Source organism: Salvelinus fontinalis, chromosome 6 (genome assembly GCF_029448725.1).
Source record: "Salvelinus fontinalis isolate EN_2023a chromosome 6, ASM2944872v1, whole genome shotgun sequence".
Classification (NCBI taxonomy): Eukaryota; Metazoa; Chordata; class Actinopteri; order Salmoniformes; family Salmonidae; genus Salvelinus; species Salvelinus fontinalis.
In genome coordinates, this window is record NC_074670.1 from 83,027,582 (window position 1) to 83,034,958 (window position 7,377).

A 7,377-nucleotide genomic window follows, 5' to 3' on the forward strand; every position below is an offset into this window, starting at 1 on the left:
TCTACTGGTCTCAGACGTTACTGTAATGTAACAGGCGGCGAAGGGTTCTATTGGTCTCAGACGTTACTGTAATGTAACAGGCGGCGAAGGGTTCTAGTGGTCTCAGACGTTACTGTAATGTAACAGGCGGCGAAGGGTTCTAGTGGTCTCAGACGTTACTGTAATGTAACAGGCGGCGAAGGGTTCTAGTGGTCTCAGACGTTACTGTAATGTAACAGGCGGCGAAGGGTTCTAGTGGTCTCAGACGTTACTGTAATGTAACAGGCGGCGAAGGGTTCTAGTGGTCTCAGACGTTACTGTAATGTAGCGGGAGGAGTAGGGCTCTACTGGTCTCAGAAGTTACTGTAACGTAACAGGAGGAGAAGGGCTCTACTGGTCTCAGAAGTTACTGTAACGTAACAGGAGGAGAAGGGCTCTAGTGGTCTCAGACGTTACTGTAACGTAACGGGAGGAGTAGGGCTCTAGTGGTCTCAGACGTTACTGTTAAACGTAAGGGGAGGAGTAGGGCTCTACTGGTCTCAGAAGTTACTGTAACGTAACAGGAGGAGAAGGGCTCTAGTGGTCTCAGACATTACTGTAAAACGTAACGGGAGGAGTAGGGCTCTAGTGGTCTCAGACGTTACTGTAACGTAACGGGAGGAGTAGGGCTCTACTGGTCTCAGACGTTACTGTAACGTAACGGGAGGAGTAGGGCTCTACTGGTCTCAGACGTTACTGTAACGTAACGGGAGGAGTAGGTCTCTAGTGGTCTCAGAAGTTACTGTAACGTAACAGGAGGAGAAGGGCTCTAGTGGTCTCAGACATTACTGTAAAACGTAACGGGAGGAGTAGGGCTCTAGTGGTCTCAGACGTTACTGTAACGTAACGGGAGGAGTAGGGCTCTAGTGGTCTCAGACGTTACTGTAAAACGTAACGGGAGGAGTAGGGCTCTAGTGGTCTCAGACGTTAATGTAACGTAACGGGAGGAGTAGGGCTCTAGTGGTCTCAGACGTTACTGTAACGTAACGGGAGGAGTACGGCTCTAGTGGTCTCAGACGTTACTGTAACGTAACAGGAGGAGAAGGGCTCTTGTGGTCTCAGACATTACTGTAACGTAACGGGAGGAGTAGGGCTCTAGATGTTTTAGAAGTTACTGTAACGTAACGGGAGGAGTACGGCTCTAGTGGTCTCAGACGTTACTGTAACGTAACAGGAGGAGAAGGGCTCTAGTGGTCTCAGACATTACTGTAACATGACAGGAGGAGAAGGGCTCTAGTGGTCTCAGACGTTACTGTAAAATAGCGGGAGGAGTAGGGCTCTAGTGGTCTCAGATGTTACTGTAACGTAACGGGAGGAGAAGGGCTCTAGTGGTCTCAGACGTTACTGTAACGTAACGGGAGGAGCAGGGCTCTAGTGGTCTCAGACGTAACTGTAACGTAACGGGAGGAGTAGGGCTCTAGTGGTCACAGACTTTACTGTAATGTAACAGGCGGCGAAGGGTTCTAGTGTTCTCAGACGTTACTGTAACGTAACAGGAGGAGTAGGGCTCTAGTGGTCTCAGACGTTACTGTAACGTAGCGGGAGGAGTAGGGCTCTAGTGGTCTCAGACGTTACTGTAATGTAACGGGAGGAGTAGGGCTCTAGTGGGCTCATACGTTACTGTAACGTAACGGGAGGAGTAGGGCTCTACTGGTCTCAGACGTTACTGTAATGTAACAGGAGGAGTAGGGCTCTAGTGGTCTCAGACGTTACTGTAATGTAACAGGAGGAGAAGGGCTCTAGTGGTCTCAGACGTTACTGTAATGTAACGGGAGGAGTAGGACTCTAGTGGTCTCAGACGTTACTGTAATGTAACGGGAGGAGTAGGGCTCTAGTGGTCTCAGACGTTACTGTAATGTAACAGGAGGAGAAGGGCTCTAGTGGTCTCAGACGTTACTGTAACGTAACGGGCGGAGTAGGGCTCGAGTGGTCTCAGACGTTACTGTAACGTAGCGGGAGCAGTAGGTCTCTACTTGTCTCAGACGTTACTGTAATGTAACAGGAGGAGTAGGGCTCTACTGGTCTCAGACATTACTGTAACGTAACGGGAGGAGTAGGGCTCTAGTGGTCTCTGACGTTACTGTAATGTAACAGGAGGAGTAGGGCTCTAGTGGTCTCAGACGTTACTGTAACGTAACAGGAGGAGTAGGGCTCTAGTGGTCTCAGATGTTACTGTAACGTTACGGGAGGAGTAGGGCTCTAGTGGTCTCAGACTTTACTGTAATGTAACAGGAGGAGTAGGGCTCTAGTGGTCTCAGACTTTACTGTAATGTAACAGGAGGAGAAGGGCTCTAGTGGTCTCAGACGTTACTGTAATGTAACGGGCGGAGTAGGGCTCTAGTGGTCTCAGACGTTACTGTAATGTAACAGGAGGAGAAGGGCTCTAATGGTCTCAGACGTTACTGTAATGTAACAGGAGGAGAAGGGCTCTAGTGGTCTCAGACGTTACTGTAATGTAACAGGAGGAGAAGGGCTCTAGTGGTCTCAGACGTTACTGTAACGTAACGGGCGGAGAAGGCCTCGAGTGGTTTCAGACGTTACTGTAACGTAGCGGGAGGAGTAGGTCTCTACTTTTCTCAGACGTTACTGTAATGTAACAGGAGGAGTAGGGCTCTACTGGTCTCAGACGTTACTGTAACGTAACGGGAGGAGTAGGGCTCTAGTGGTCTCTGACGTTACTGTAATGTAACAGGAGGAGTAGGGCTCTAGTGGTCTCAGACGTTACTGTAACGTAACAGGAGGAGTAGGGCTCTAGTGGTCTCAGATGTTACTGTAACGTTACGGGAGGAATAGGGCTCTAGTGGTCTCAGACTTTACTGTAATGTAACAGGAGGAGTAGGGCTCTAGTGGTCTCAGACTTTACTGTAATGTAACAGGAGGAGAAGGGCTCTAGTTTTCTCAGACGTTACTGTAATGTAACGGGAGGAGTAGGGCTCTAGTGGTCTCAGACGTTACTGTAATGTAACAGGAGGAGAAGGGCTCTAATGGTCTCAGACGTAACTGTAACGTAACGGGAGGAGTAGGGCTCTAGTGGTCACAGACTTTACTGTAATGTAACAGGCGGCGAAGGGTTCTAGTGGTCTCAGACGTTACTGTAACGTAACAGGAGGAGTAGGGCTCTGGTGGTCTCAGACGTTACTGTAACGTAGCGGGAGGAGTAGGGCTCTAGTGGTCTCAGACGTTACTGTAATGTAACGGGAGGAGTAGGGCTCTAGTGGGCTCAGACGTTACTGTAACGTAACGGGAGGAGTAGGGCTCTACTGGTCTCAGACGTTACTGTAATGTAACAGGAGGAGTAGGGCTCTAGTGGTCTCAGACGTTACTGTAATGTAACAGGAGGAGAAGGGCTCTAGTGGTCTCAGACGTTACTGTAATGTAACGGGAGGAGTAGGACTCTAGTGGTCTCAGACGTTACTGTAATGTAACGGGAGGAGTAGGGCTCTAGTGGTCTCAGACGTTACTGTAATGTAACAGGAGGAGAAGGGCTCTAGTGGTCTCAGACGTTACTGTAATGTAACGGGCGGAGTAGGGCTCGAGTGGTCTCAGACGTTACTGTAACGTAGCGGGAGCAGTAGGTCTCTACTTGTCTCAGACGTTACTGTAATGTAACAGGAGGAGTAGGGCTCTACTGGTCTCAGACGTTACTGTAACGTAACGGGAGGAGTAGGGCTCTAGTGGTCTCTGACGTTACTGTAATGTAACAGGAGGAGTAGGGCTCTAGTGGTCTCAGACGTTACTGTAACGTAACAGGAGGAGTAGGGCTCTAGTGGTCTCAGATGTTACTGTAACGTTACGGGAGGAGTAGGGCTCTAGTGGTCTCAGACTTTACTGTAATGTAACAGGAGGAGTAGGGCTCTAGTGGTCTCAGACTTTACTGTAATGTAACGGGAGGAGTCGGGCTCTAGTGGTCTCAGACGTTACTGTAATGTAACAGGAGGAGAAGGGCTCTAATGGTCTCAGACGTTACTGTAATGTAACAGGAGGAGAAGGGCTCTAGTGGTCTCAGACGTTACTGTAATGTAACAGGAGGAGAAGGGCTCTAGTGGTCTCAGACGTTACTGTAACGTAACGGGCGGAGAAGGCCTCGAGTGGTCTCAGACGTTACTGTAACGTAGCGGGAGGAGTAGGTCTCTACTTTTCTCAGACGTTACTGTAATGTAACAGGAGGAGTAGGGCTCTACTGGTCTCAGACGTTACTGTAACGTAACGGGAGGAGTAGGGCTCTAGTGGTCTCTGACGTTACTGTAATGTAACAGGAGGAGTAGGGCTCTAGTGGTCTCAGACGTTACTGTAACGTAACAGGAGGAGTAGGGCTCTAGTGGTCTCAGATGTTACTGTAACGTTACGGGAGGAATAGGGCTCTAGTGGTCTCAGACTTTACTGAAATGTAACAGGAGGAGTAGGGCTCTAGTGGTCTCAGACTTTACTGTAATGTAACAGGAGGAGAAGGGCTCTAGTTTTCTCAGACGTTACTGTAATGTAACGGGAGGAGTAGGGCTCTAGTGGTCTCAGACGTTACTGTAATGTAACAGGAGAAGAAGGGCTCTAATGGTCTCAGACGTTACTGTAATGTAACAGGAGGAGAAGGGCTCTAGTGGTCTCAGAAGTTACTGTAATGTAACGGGAGGAGTAGGACTCTAGTGGTCTCAGACGTTACTGTAATGTAACGGGAGGAGTAGGGCTCTAGTGGTCTCAGATGTTACTGTAACGTTACGGGAGGAATAGGGCTCTAGTGGTCTCAGACTTTACTGTAATGTAACAGGAGGAGTAGGGCTCTAGTGGTCTCAGACTTTACTGTAATGTAGCAGGAGGAGAAGGGCTCTAGTGGTCTCAGACGTTACTGTAATGTAACGGGAGGAGTAGGGCTCCAGTGGTCTCAGACGTTACTGTAATGTAAGAGGAGGAGAAGGGCTCTAGTGGTCTCAGACGTTACTGTAACGTAACAGGAGGAGAAGGGCTCTAGTGGTCTCAGACGTTACAGTAACGTAACGGGAGGAGTAGGGCTCTAGTGGTCTCAGATGTTACTGTAACGTAACAAGAGGAGTAGGGCTCTACTGGGCTCAGACGTTACTGTAATGTAACAGGAGGAGTAGGGCTCTAGTGGTCTCAGAAGTTACTGTAACGTAACAGGAGGAGAAGGGCTCTAGTGGTCTCAGACATTGCTGTAAAACGTAACGGGAGGAGTAGGGCTCTAGTGGTCTCAGACGTTACTGTAACGTAACGGGAGGAGTAGGGCTCTAGTGGTCTCAGACGTTACTGTAAAACGTAACGGGAGGAGTAGGGCTCTAGTGGTCTCAGACGTTACTGTAACGTAACGGGAGGAGTAGGGCTCTAGTGGTCTCAGACGTTACTGTAACGTAACGGGAGGAGTACGGCTCTAGTGGTCTCAGACGTTACTGTAACGTAACAGGAGGAGAAGGGCTCTTGTGGTCTCAGACATTACTGTAACGTAACGGGAGGAGTAGGGCTCTAGTTGTTTTAGAAGTTACTGTAACGTAACGGGAGGAGTACGGCTCTAGTGGTCTCAGACGTTACTGTAACGTAACAGGAGGAGAAGGGCTCTTGTGGTCTCAGACATTACTGTAACGTAACGGGAGGAGTAGGGCTCTAGTGGTCTCAGAAGTTACTGTAACGTAACAGGAGGAGAAGGGCTCTAGTGGTCTCAGACATTACTGTAACATGACAGGAGGAGAAGGGCTCTAGTGGTCTCAGACGTTACTGTAAAATAGCGGGAGGAGTAGGGCTCTAGTGGTCTCAGATGTTACTGTAACGTAACGGGAGGAGAAGGGCTCTAGTGGTCTCAGACGTTACTGTAACGTAACGGGAGGAGCAGGGCTCTAGTGGTCTCAGACGTAACTGTAACGTAACGGGAGGAGTAGGGCTCTAGTGGTCACAGACTTTACTGTAATGTAACAGGCGGCGAAGGGTTCTAGTGGTCTCAGATGTTACTGTAACGTAACAGGAGGAGTAGGGCTCTAGTGGTCTCAGACGTTACTGTAACGTAGCGGGAGGAGTAGGGCTCTAGTGGTCTCAGACGTTACTGTAATGTAACGGGAGGAGTAGGGCTCTAGTGGGCTCAGACGTTACTGTAACGTAACGGGAGGAGTAGGGCTCTACTGGTCTCAGACGTTACTGTAATGTAACAGGAGGAGTAGGGCTCTAGTGGTCTCAGACGTTACTGTAATGTAACAGGAGGAGAAGGGCTCTAGTGGTCTCAGACGTTACTGTAATGTAACGGGAGGAGTATGACTCTAGTGGTCTCAGACGTTACTGTAATGTAACGGGAGGAGTAGGGCTCTAGTGGTCTCAGACGTTACTGTAATGTAACAGGAGGAGAAGGGCTCTAGTGGTCTCAGACGTTACTGTAACGTAACGGGCGGAGTAGGGCTCGAGTGGTCTCAGACGTTACTGTAACGTAGCGGGAGGAGTAGGTCTCTACTTGTCTCAGACGTTACTGTAATGTAACAGGAGGAGTAGGGCTCTACTGGTCTCAGACGTTACTGTAACGTAACGGGAGGAGTAGGGCTCTAGTGGTCTCTGACGTTACTGTAATGTAACAGGAGGAGTAGGGCTCTAGTGGTCTCAGACGTTACTGTAACGTAACAGGAGGAGTAGGGGTCTAGTGGTCTCAGATGTTACTGTAACGTTACGGGAGGAGTAGGGCTCTAGTGGTCTCAGACTTTACTGTAATGTAACAGGAGGAGTAGGGCTCTAGTGGTCTCAGACTTTACTGTAATGTAACAGGAGGAGAAGGGCTCTAGTGGTCTCAGACGTTACTGTAATGTAACGGGAGGAGTAGGGCTCTAGTGGTCTCAGACGTTACTGTAATGTAACAGGAGGAGAAGGGCTCTAATGGTCTCAGACGTTACTGTAATGTAACAGGACGAGAAGGGCTCTAGTGGTCTCAGACGTTACTGTAATGTAACGGGAGGAGTAGGGCTCTAGTGGTCTCAGACGTTACTGTAATGTAACAGGAGGAGAAGGGCTCTAGTGGTCTCAGACGTTACTGTAACGTAACGGGCGGAGAAGGCCTCGAGTGGTCTCAGACGTTACTGTAACGTAGCGGGAGGAGTAGGTCTCTACTTTTCTCAGACGTTACTGTAATGTAACAGGAGGAGTAGGGCTCTACTGGTCTCAGACGTTACTGTAACGTAACGGGAGGAGTAGGGCTCTAGTGGTCTCTGACGTTACTGTAATGTAACAGGAGGAGTAGGGCTCTAGTGGTCTCAGACGTTACTGTAACGTAACAGGAGGAGTAGGGCTCTAGTGGTCTCAGATGTTACTGTAACGTTACGGGAGGAATAGGGCTCTAGTGGTCTCAGACTTTACTGAAATGTAACAGGAGGAGTAGGGCTCTAG